The sequence below is a fragment of the Pelodiscus sinensis genome, chromosome 11 (genome assembly GCF_052426305.1).
Source record: "Pelodiscus sinensis isolate ZL-2025 chromosome 11, ASM5242630v1, whole genome shotgun sequence".
Classification (NCBI taxonomy): Eukaryota; Metazoa; Chordata; order Testudines; family Trionychidae; genus Pelodiscus; species Pelodiscus sinensis.
In genome coordinates, this window is record NC_143062.1 from 44,560,142 (window position 1) to 44,572,558 (window position 12,417).

A 12,417-nucleotide genomic window follows, 5' to 3' on the forward strand; every position below is an offset into this window, starting at 1 on the left:
TTCTGCCAAAAAAAAACCTGCGGTGTAGTCGTAGCATGAGGTGAGGTCTGTAGTCAAACGCAGTACACCCAAAGAAAGTATTGAGAGGTTTTTTTAAAGCCATCACCTACTTCATCAACATGTTTATTGTCAATGTACAGCCAGTCCCCAACTTACAGCCACCTCGACTTACGACCATCCGCACTTACGACCAAAGCGGTTGTAAATGCGGGTTCAGAGTTATGAACGTTACCTGCACTTATGAACAGCATAGTCGCAATGTAACTCAATGGGTTCCGAGTTACAACCATTCCAAGTTACGGCCAACCGTTTGGTCCGTAACGCGTTCATAACTCGGGGACCGGCTGTATGACCTCAGTTCACCAACATCTGAGGCCACTGACTATTTTTTCTATAAGAAGCATTTACTCCTCATATTCTGTACCTACCCAGTTATGGGTAAAATTAAGCCAAGTGATTATCCCAGTTCTGGTTAACATAATAAACCTGTTATGATCAAGATTTGTTGCCTCACCCCACAACTTACTATTGTCAATTTAATTTTTCAGTATCTGTCACTGTAACAGGGCAGCACTGGATTCTCGCATGCACCCCCTCCGGCCAAGTGTGTGTGTCTGCAATTCCCTCTAGTGAAGCTCTCCAGCCAAGTCACACATCCCTGTGTGAATCAAACAAACACCTTCTGAGGTATATATTTAACAGGGCTCATCTTAGTCCCTTTAAAAATATTAGGAGTTTAACCAATCTACCTCCTTGCCTCAAGAAGTGAACATATAACATTGTGTCCTACTCAAATGCACGTTTTAGTGACATATATGAGAAGTACAAGATATGAAGGTTTATCATGGTGAATAAATCCAAATTAAAAGAGAAATTTGTGGTTTCTAAAGCTGACAAATTCAGGCATGCTTTAACAAACCTCACTGTGCTTATTGAGGGCCCCAAAATATAATACTGCCATTTTTTCCCCATTGGTGCAGAAGTTTGTGTTGCTACTTGCTAATGTCTCATCTGTTTTTAATGCTTTAAGAAATGGCATGCTGTATTATATTCAGTAGTAAGGCTGTCTTGCCTTTCAATAAGTGTAAAAGATTTGAGGTTCAGAGACACCATCCCTTTTGTATCCCTTTTCTTTTATTGCATGTCTGCCTTTTGTTCCACTTTAAGTAAGGGTCTGTCAGGGTTTTCATTCTAAACCTTAATGTATGGAGCTTTTAAGAAAAAAATGTACTGTAAAAATTATTATGAGATGAACATTGGCTTGCAACAAGCACTATTCAAGTTTTAAAGCAATCTATGTGTCTTTACCACAGAGTCCAATCTTCCTGCAGCTCCCCTTGGCTGGAAACAGCAAACTCCAGCCAAGGGAGCTGTGAGGCTCTGTGCCTATTAACACTTAGACAAACAAAGCATCTTGCAGCCTGCTAGCAGTTTACCTGGGTGGACCCTTGGCCCAACTTTGAAGACCTCTGGATTACAGAACAGTGACTTGCTGTCAGAAATGCGGGACATTTTATATGTGTAGATACCAAGAGAACATTGCAAAGAGGCCCTGATAAGTCAGAGTGAGAAAAGATCCAGGCCCTGACCAGTGAGGTCTGCAGACCAGAGTTTGACTGCCTCCTGAATTGAGATAAATTGGCGGAAGTATCACAGGTGCATGGCCCAAAAATGTCCCTGAAGTACCAGCCTTTTTCATACCACATTAGTCTATGGGACTGCCATAGAGGCTGAATTTGAGAACTGTTCATTTGACCTTTAGCTTTAAGTACTAAGACCTTGTACCTAGGGCTTTGAAAACCCTTCCTGTCTGCCAGCTCTAGCCATGGTCTTTGGCTTCTTATTTGAAACGTGTGTGTGTTGGAAGCCCCCGTGCTTGAAGCACATGCCTTTGAGCCCAGGGTATGTGCAAACATCTATAAGCAATGGGGGTACTGAAACACCCACAGTGACACCTTGCAGTGGGGCGGGTGCTGATGCAGCAGGAACCATCAGTTCCATAGCTGACGTAAGTCAATGTCATTCCATTGAGGTCAATGGAGTGAGGCTGAATTACACCAGCGAAGGAGCTCGCTCTAGCAGGCTGTTGTAGCAAGAAGTGTAACCGATCCCAGGTGGATTCGAACCTGGGACCTCTGGAGCCTCTACTGTTTGAGCTAAAAGCCAGCTGGCTCTCAGCCTAGGCTGTAGAGGTCTCTTGTTCCTAGCTATTGCTGTAAATGCTGGTCTAAGTGCCACTGCATGGGACAGTGACTCACACTAGGGCTGCGTCTAGATTGGCATGATTTTCTGGAAATGCTTTTAACGGAAAAGTTTTCCAGTAAAAGCATTTTCGGAACAGAGCGTCTAGATTGGCATGGACGCTTTTCCGCAAAAGCACTTTTTGCAGAAAAGCGTCCGTGCCAATCTAGACATGCTTTTCCGCAAAAAAGCCCTGATCGCCATTTTCACGATCGGGGCTTTTTTTGCAGAAAACAAATCTGAGCTGTCTACACTGGCCCTTTTGCGCAAAAGCTTTGCGCAAAAGGGACTTTTGCCTGAACGGGAGCAGAATAGTATTTCCGCAAGAAGCACTGATTTCTTACAGTAGGAAGTCAGTGCTTTTGCGGAAATTCAAGCGGCCAGTGTAGACAGCTGGTAAGTTTTTCCGGAAAAGCGGCTGATTTTCCATAAAAACTGGCCAGTCTAGACACACCCTAGGGGTACATCTAGACAGGCGTGTTCCAGAAAAGCGATCGGAAAAAAGCTATGCAAATTGTGGAACGCAAGTTGTTTAACTTTTTTCCGACAAAGGACTGTAGTCTAGTCCTAGCCCAGGTGTGTGGGTTACAAAAGCACATGAGGAATGTTCACACAGTGAGCAGGAAAGCTTTCCTTTAGACACAGAGATGGCACTAAGTAGTCATTTTGGAACAAGAACAAATATTTGATCGTTAATAGCTGACCTTTCAAGTCCAGTTCATTAGTGACTGCACTTCTCCAATTATTTAAACAGGAAAATTGTGTAACGTGCCTCCTTTGTATGACTTCATAGCTTTTACAGGGTATGTCTACATTGTATTCCTCTTTTGAGAGAGGAATGCAAATGCAGCTGAGCGAAATTGCAAATGAAGCGCGGATTTGAATTTCCCATGCTTCATTTGCATAATCACATCTGGCCGCTATTTCGAAATACCCTATTTCGAAATAAAAAACGCTGTGTAGACACAGTTATTTTGAAAGAAAAGCCTTCTTTCAAAATAATCCTTAGTCCTTATAAAATGCGATTTAATGGTTATTTCGAGAGAAGGGTTTGTTCTCAAAATAACCGCATCTACACAGCGTTTTTTATTTCAAAATAGGATATTTCGAAATAGTGGCCGGACGCAATTATGCAAATGAAGCACGGGAAATTCAAATCCGCGCTTCATTTGCAATTTTGCTCGACTGTATTTGCATTCCACTCTCGAAAGAGGAATGTGGTGTAGACATACCCACAGAGTGCTTCCCCACTTCACAACCCTTAACTATTCACTATACTTTAGGATGGAGGTCTGAAAGTTGAGTTACTGACATTTTACAGATGGGAAAATAGTTGTTCCATGCACTGTTTGCTGGGCAATAACTTGAGGTGATTCCATGTGTGTAAAACTACACCGCTTCCTTAGTCAAGCGGCCATTTACAGAAGTGCTGCCTCTAGAAAAGGAGTAGGCGATCCTTTCCAATGGGAGGCCACTCCAAGAATTTGGTAAGTTGTCCAGGGCCGCGCTCTTCCATGATACTAGTGGAGAAGGTGCGTGGTCTGAGAGGAGGTTGGGTATAGAAGGGAGCTTGCTGTGAGGGTGCAGGAGGTGGTACAGGGTTTTGGGTTTCCAACCAATAGCATTATGCTGGGGGTGGGGGCAGTGCGTGAAGCCTCTCTCCCCTTCCCAGGCTCACAGCTGCTCACAGACAAACAGGGCCCTAGAGCCGCTCTTCTGTGGCATGTGGGGGGCAGGGCAGGCAGGGAGTCTGCTTGAGGCTCCCCGTTGTGTCCGTGGGCCGATCTAGTGGGTTTTGCTCAGCCCTGATCCAAAACAAGCTTTCAAGACACGTGCACACGGATTTCCTGTTTTAGCTTCTAAACTCTTCCTCCCCTACAATCAGAGCTCCTCCCTCCAAGTTCCCTGCAGGTTGTGCACAGGTTAACTGGGTTGCTCAAGGCCACAGAGAAGGTCAGTGTCTCCAAAGGGAATTAAAATGGTTCCTCTTGTTTCTATGCTCAGACTGGGTAGACCGTGCATCTTTCTTTAACATTTCAAGATTAGCTGACTCAGCTATTCTCTCTCATAAAATTGCTGCCGTCTCAAAGGGAAAAACAAGCCAATCTTGAAGAAAATATGTCGTGGGAAAGTTTGAGCTTCTTCTAGGTAAACTTCTGTAACTGTGCAGGTCCAGGGAGCCAACAGCCACGCCAGGCCTCTAGGCCAGGAGGGAGTTGGCTCTGAATTCCTGGAAGGGGCAGGGCCTCAGACAGAAGGGGCAGGCCCAGGGCAGCAAGTCCTTAGTATGGCCAAGAGCATACCACCATACCCGCCAGCCCTTAGAGCTTCTCGGAGCATGGCACACAGTGCTCCGGTAGCAATTTAAAGAGCCAAGGGCACCACTGCAGTCACAGTAGCAGCAGCAGTGGCCAGGAGTCTTGGGCCCTTTAAAATCACCAGGCCCTGGGACAACTCTTCCCTTCTTCCCCTCCTCCATCTTTCCCCTCTCCCCCCGCATCAGTGGGTCTGATGCAGTGATTCTGCATACAAAAAACCAATTGTCCTCCTCAGGAATATGGGGGCTTCTCACAGGACAGCGCCACTGGAGCAGAGACAAAGACAAGTACAGTCTCATATATGGCGACGCCACTGAGGCAGGGAAAACTTCACCCAGGGCATAAGGCCCGACGGTCAGACTTGAGGACGTGCACTGGCACCCGCACAGTTGTGTGTGCCCAAGTTGTGTGAAAACACCCAGTTGGAAACACAATGGCATGTCCTTAGGTTATGCCAGACATTTACATCTGCTGATGTGCTGCCCCAAACCCATTACAGTTGGGGTGACCAGATGTCCCGTTTGTAAAGAGAGAGTCCCATATTTAAGCCCTCCTGCAGGTGTCCTGACTTTTTCTTAAGAACAGACAAATGGTCCCATATCTCTCCCTCCCCCTCCCCAGTACTGGCAGGTCCTGCTGCTGCCTGGATTCCTGCTCACCAGCAGCGAGAGTGTGTGTCGGGGGAGGGGAGTCCAGTGGCCCATGGTGAGGGTGGATGTGCAAGTCTGGTGGCAGGACAAAGATGCAGTGCCCGGGGCCAGCCACTCCCTTGGCTGGTCTGTCAGTGCAGCCCCTGCCTGTGAACCCTAAAGCCTGATCAGAAGATAAATAAAAATAATCTAACTCCAAAGTATTTCTTTTTAAGAGGGGCTTAGTCAACTTGACGTGAGGGAGGCTGGCAGAATTGCCAGGCCCCGGGACAAAGTGGGGAGGGGCCGATACACACTCCCAGAAGGGGAGGGGCTCTGGGTGGAAGAGGCGGGGCTACGAACTATGCTCCTCCCACCAACCCTTCAGTGCTGCCTGAAGTACACTGCACGGAACAGCAGCGGAGATTTAAAGAGCCCAAGGCTTCGTGCCGCAGTAGCGGCAGCCGGGAGGGTCATGCTTCGGAACAGTTGCTCCTTTTGCTTTCCTCTGCCTCAGAAGGCCTGCTTGATGTTCATTTGAACGTGTGTACAATTGATTGCCTTTGAACTCTCTTGAATTTAAATAATTTTACCAGATGTCCCATATTCAGCATAGAGAAATACGGTCACCCTAATTATATCAATGGGAAAACTCCTGTTTACATCAATGGGGGGGTTTCAGAACAGACTCCTTGCCCGTAGAGCACTCAATGGCTACGTCTAGACTGCAAGCCTCTTTCGAAAGAGGCTTTTTCAAAAGTATCTTTCGAAAAAGCCTCTTTCGAAAAAGAGCGTCTGGACTGAAACCAGTACTTTCGAAAAAGCAAGCCGCTTTTTTGAAAGAAAGCACCCAGGAAGTCTGGATGCTCTCTTTCAAAAACGCCCTGTTTGCATTCAAGAACGCCTTTTTTCGAAAGAGCACTTTTGAAAAAAAGGCATTCTTCCTCGTGAAATTAGGTTTACCGCCATCAAAAGACAAGCCGCATTCTTTCGATTTAATTTCAAAAGAATGCAGCTGTAGTCTAAATGCAAGTGAAGTTTTTTCGAAAAAACCCTTGAGTCTGGACACAGCCAATGAGACAAACTTAAATAGGACAAGTTGTGTATTCTATCAAATTCTATGCCATATGACTAAACTCTACTGATTTTAGAGAGGCATGACCAAATTATTCAGTCTGATTAATACAATAATATTGATTCACTTTGGCCTATTGAAAAATCCTGTAAATGTTCTAAGGTACAAAACCACCAGGAATATTGAACAGTTTCATAACACTGAACCCAAGTACAACTCAAAAAAAATTTAGCGGGAAGGAAATAATACCTATGCTGTCACTTTCACATTCATTCCCCATTTCTACAATTCATTTAAGGATAAGTATGTTGCCAAAATCATTGATCAATAATATCCTGGCAAAGATTAATCCATTGTTGTGCCTCACTTTGGGAGAAATTCTTCCAGTACAGTGAGTCAGTGGCAGAAAGATAACTAATAAAAATTCAGTGTTTCCTCACAAGTTTTTGCTGAATCTGAGCTCTTTCTGCCAATACTCTGATTTAGATCAATGAAAATCATAAATCATATGGAGGCTTGTAATTGTGGCTGTATTTTAAATTTTCACTTCATATTTATAAAATCTTTTTTTATTTGATTGTGTATTATGGCCTTGGCTGCTATTACGTTGCGATCATTTCTTCCTTGGTATTTCTGTGTGCTTGTTGGGTCTTTTCACAGAATTCTTAGTTCTCCATTTCATCAAATTATCACATGAAAAGAAATCTTGCTACCTGCATGCTAGCTGCCCGGGCCATAAAAATTCTCCTCCATAGTAATATTCTTTGATACTGACAAGCTTCTCCACCCAAAACCATCTTCTGAGGTATCTCAGAGGCGGCAAATGTAACACTGACAGACCCCAGTCATCTGCAGGAGGAACCGCACCTAGGACCTCTGCAGTTTAGCGCATGAGCTAAAAGCCAGCTGGCTCTCGGCTAAGGCTGGAGAGCAGACTCATACTCTCTGTAAGTGGTCTCAGAGCCGCTACATGGGACGGTGCACCACACTAAGCAAGCGTGTGAGTTTGCACAAAGTGTCATTGATCTGCTTTGGTGACTCGTGGTAAAGTCACTTGAGCACATTTTAGAAAAGGCCAAAAGTTGGGCTGGAGCAAAGGAAGCTGCTATGTAATGGAATTTTCAAAATCTGCAATAAAAGCAGTGATTGAAAATGTTTTTAGAACATACATGTTTTAAGAACAGCCATACTGGGTCAGACCAAAGATCTATCTAGCCCAGTATCCTGACTGCTGTCAGTGGCCAATACCAGATGTCCCAGACGGAGGGGACACAACAGGTAATCCTCACATGATCCCTCCCCTGTCACCCACCTCCAGAGAATCAGAGGCTAGGGACACCATTCCTACCCATCCTGGCTAATAGCCATTGATGGACCTAACCTCCATGAATCTATCTAGTTCTTTTTTGAATCATGTTAAAGTCCTGGCCTTTATCGCATCCTCTGGCAAAGAGTTCCACAAGTTGACTGTTCACTGAGTGAAGAAAAACTTCCTTTTGTTTGTTTTAAACCTGCTGCCTATTAATTTCATTTGGTGACCCCTAGTTCTTTTATTATGGGAATAAGTAAATAACTTTTCCTTATTCAGTTTTTCCATACCAGTCATGATTTTATAAACCTCTATCATATCCCCCTCCCCCCTTACTCTCCTCTTTTCTAAAATGAAAAGTCCAAGTCTTTTTAATCTCTCTTCATATGGGACCTGTTTCAAAGACAGATTAAAAAGACTCAGACATTTTTAAAGACCTATGGTCATTCTTGTTTTAGGAAACATCTATGACAATAAAAATAAATTTACTCAAAATTCCCCAGGGAGACAATAAGAAACCTCCAATGGGCTAGCTTGACATGCTAGATTTTATACAGTACTAAGGTCATAGCAGTATTCCAGATATGCTTCCCCACTAGAAGCTGTTTTCACTAGTCATTATAGCTGACTAGAGAGTGGCAGACGGATGAAGAAGGCATAACATTAAATATTGTAAAAATGCGATGTGACAAACATCCTTTCAGACATCTAGCTTGCTACCAAAGCCAGTGAAGAAAGAAAATTGCCGATGACACATGTGCTCATAATTTTCCATTTGGTAAATATGAAACAAACTTTTGACAGCGATAAAACAGAGGGAACAGTTGTGTGTTTGTATCGAAACATCATTGCAGTAAGCAATAGCTAGTGATCAGCGCAAAAGAACATCTGCCATAATATCTTGCTCTTTCTGTTTGAATCATCTCACACAGAGAAAGAAATAAACAAACCAGGGAAATGAAGTTATCACTTGTGATTTTTTTTTTAAATTCAGCTTTGGTAAGGATATACTCCTTCCTTTTATTTTCCAGTGCAGGTCCCAGAAAGTTGAAAGGCGTCCTTTGTACAGAATCAAATTAAACACACTAGAGTTTTGTGTTTACTGTGAATCATGTTTCTAAAACACTTTGGTGATTAATTTTTAATCCCAGACTGATCAACTCCTGCACACACAATAATGTTAACATTAAGATCCAAGTCTCTGTGAACCATTAATCTTAATCTCCCTTGTTACTACTAATGGGGTTTATTTTATCTATGGGAAAAATAATTAGCAATAAGAGAAAACAACACTGAGATGAAAAGGATGAGATAGGGAGAGATTTGTTTTTAACCAAAGCTCGTTAGCCTTTTGTTAGGTTAAAACAAAGCCTTTTGGTTATTAGTATCCAGTGTAAAAAGATGGGAGGAAATTCACTGTAGCCACACAAAAAAGCATTTGCAATGTTGCATAAAAGCAAACATTTTCTGTGTTTGTGTCTATTAAGGGGTTTAAAACAATTTTAAAATTTTCATCTTATCATAGTTTGTCAGACCAGAAAATAATAAAAGACATGGGTTTTATTAATAATTTACATGGGCTAGTTATTTATAGCCTGCTGAGCAGGCAGTCAACTGGAGGTCCACAACAATAAACAACTCATTAGAAACATTAGGAATTTAAATTGTTCAAATTTACAGTAAACTGTCCACAATTACACGTAAATAATTAAATAAACAGAGAACACTATAGATGTGCATATTTCGAAACTGCGCTGCTCCAAATGCAGCTGCTCGGCCTTCTGAAATTGGCCCACTTTTCCTTTAAAAGATCCCTCATGTCGCCATCTCTGGTCCATCATTTCCAAAAGTAGAAGGTGTTTCCAGTCAGCTCTTAGGAGCTCCAAGATCCCATAGGGAAATTGACTGGTATTTGATCCTGATTGATAAGCCTCTCTGCTTGACACTGACTGGTTGGCAGTTAGATGTTACATCAGATGTTTCTTTTCAAAAATAAATTATTTAAGATGAATCTTATCTACCATCTCTAGCTGTGGCTGATAAGGGAAGGGGCTTACATAAGTTTATGATCTTGATCTCATTCCACTAGCAAAGATGATTTTAATTAAAAATGGCTAATAGCAATAGTCTTCAATATTCTAAAACAGTGTGATGAATTCAAGAGAAAACCACTCAGACTCTCCCAAACCATCCCTTCTAATCATAGCTTATCTTTAAAGATTAGGTTTTGAAAGCAGAATAACTTAAATTGGGTGTGTGACATTCCCATAGGGTGACGTTTTCCAGCTGCTTTTTGTTGGTCTTTATTTAGAAGAAATTATCTAAGTTGTTAAGGCACTGGAGGGGACGCAAAGGTTTTAAGTCAGATAGCCAGCTCAGCCACAGGCTTCCGAATAACCTTTGGCTTGTCACTTAATCTACTTGCCACCATCAATAATATTTCCCCACATGAGATGCATGTATGGGAATAAAGTCTACTAATGAGTGTGAGAGGCTTAGATACTATAGTGATGAGTATCATCTATGTACCTAGATAGATAGCTACCACTATTAACTAAAGGCCCAACTCTGTAGTGCTTGCACAGTTCAAACGCCTATGAATTTCATAAGTATGTATGATAAAGCCCCCAGAAATATGTACCACATGCAATAAGTTTTATTCAGAAAAAAATGCTTCCTAAAGCACTTTAATACTCTGTTTCGGTTTCAGAGAGTTGTGAAAGTGAATTATATGGCCTAACAAAAAAATGTACCATGTGTGATTGACACAGTGAAGATATTTTTGGCAATCCTTAGCCAGTTCGTATAATGGCCAGGGAAACAGGACTTTGTTACTCTGCTGCTACTGTCTCTTTTAAAGAAGGAAAATTCTCAGGAAGGGGTAAATTCTTGACTCTCCTTTGTGCATCACACTTTGTTTTAGAGCAGGCTGGAATAAGACATCAACACAAGCATAGCACTGTGGGAGTTTTGGAACTCGAAGTAGAAAAGAGGCAAAAGGGTAAAATGGAAGAGCCTGTGAAGACATAACCATATGTAGCCCACACACCTGCTGGGCATGGTTCACTGTCCCATCTAGTGGCACTGAAACCACTTACAGAGAAAATAGTAAGTCTGCTCTATAACTGTAGCTCATAGATAGCTGGCTTTTAGCTCTTGTGGTAGAGACTCATAGACTAAGGGTATGTCTACACTAGCCCCCTAGTTTGATCTAGGGAGGCTAATGAGGGCAACCAAAATTGCAAATGAAGCGTGGTATTTAAATATCCCGCGCTTCATTAGCATGTTCCCGGCCAGTCGCCATTTTAGAAATTGACTAGCCCGAAGTAACTGCCTGCGTCTACATGCGGCAGTGAAACGGGATTCTGAATTAAAGCCCTAAATCAAATTAGCTGGTAAACCTCATTGCAGGAGGAATAACATACCCTAAGCTCCAGAGGTCCCAATTTTGATTCCCACTATCATCTTTACAAGAGGGGACTTGTCCAGGATGAATTCCTGGGAGATCTTAGAAGCTTGGAATGTGTTTCCCCAGCTGAGGGAGATATGTAACCCAGAGGCACTGAGATCACTGACAAGGGAGAGCGAAGTCTGCTTTCCAGCCTTAGCTACGAGGCAGTTGGCTTTTAGCTCATGCAATAAAGGTGCATGGCTTTAGACCCAAAGTCCTGGCTTCAATCTCTCCTGCCGAGAAGCTCTGAGTGGGTTGCACAAACATTCCTGGGTCATTTGTATACTTGGTTTTTTCAGCAAGAGAGACTCAAGGTGGGTATTGAGCCTGGACAAGGAGGCGCTCATGAACAATGAGTGGGAGAATAGATGGATGTAGCGGGGTGGAGTGGCCGCTAGGGTTACCAGCTAGCTTCACAAAAAGTACCGGAGACACTTGATGGGTGGGGGGAAGGGACCAGCCAGGAGGAGAGCGGGGCTGGCCGGGGGGAGGGGGGAAAGCAGGGCTGGTGGGGGCGGGTTGGGGTCAGCGGGGCTGGCCGGGGGAGAACAGGCGGGGGGGACGGCGGGAAGCAGGGCTGGTCAGGGGCGGGAGGAGCGGGGCTGGCCGGGGGAGAAGCGGGGAGGTGGGGGGATAGAATCGGCCAGCGGGAAGCGGAACTGACCTGGGCACATGCAGATCCCAGGGGGCTGCCTGTCCTGCTCACGGTCCCAGCGAAGCACGAGCGAGTCCGGCTACCGCTCCACAACGCACTTGAACAGCGCTCAGGAGCGCGGACAGGGCTTCTCCTCCTCCCCAAGGTGTCTCTCCTACATCAGACACAACCAGATGCTCCCAGTGCTGATCGCGCCCCGCCTCCCAGCCACTCCTCCCGTCCCCGCCTGGCTTCCATCAGGCGCCCAGCCGGAAAACCAGAAAATACCGGACATTGCACATGTCTGGTATTTTCTGAATTTGACCGGACAAAAGACCCAAAAAACGGACTGTCCGGATGAATACCGGACACCTGGCAACCCTAGTGGCCGCTCACTGACACGGAGGAGGAACCACCCCTCCGGCCCCCACGTTGGGCCCTGACAGGAAATCAGGGGGCGGGGTCAGAGCTATAAAAGCCCAGCCAGTAGATTCAGCCAGGGCTGAGCCTGCAGAGGAACCAGAGACCTGCTCAGGGCTCCTGACCTGGGCAGCTGGGGCACCAACTCTCTTCGAGCCAGAGACCGACAACCTACTCCCTGTCTGGGAGGACAAGGCCTGGCCTGGCCTGCCTACCACAGCAGTCCCTGAGGACCAGCTTGTTTCCATGCCTCAGCACACACCCAGGAACTGGGAGAAGATGGTGCTGCTGCTGCCAAGGCTGGAGGCTTGGCCCGAGCCCTGTGGAGCCTGATCCTGAG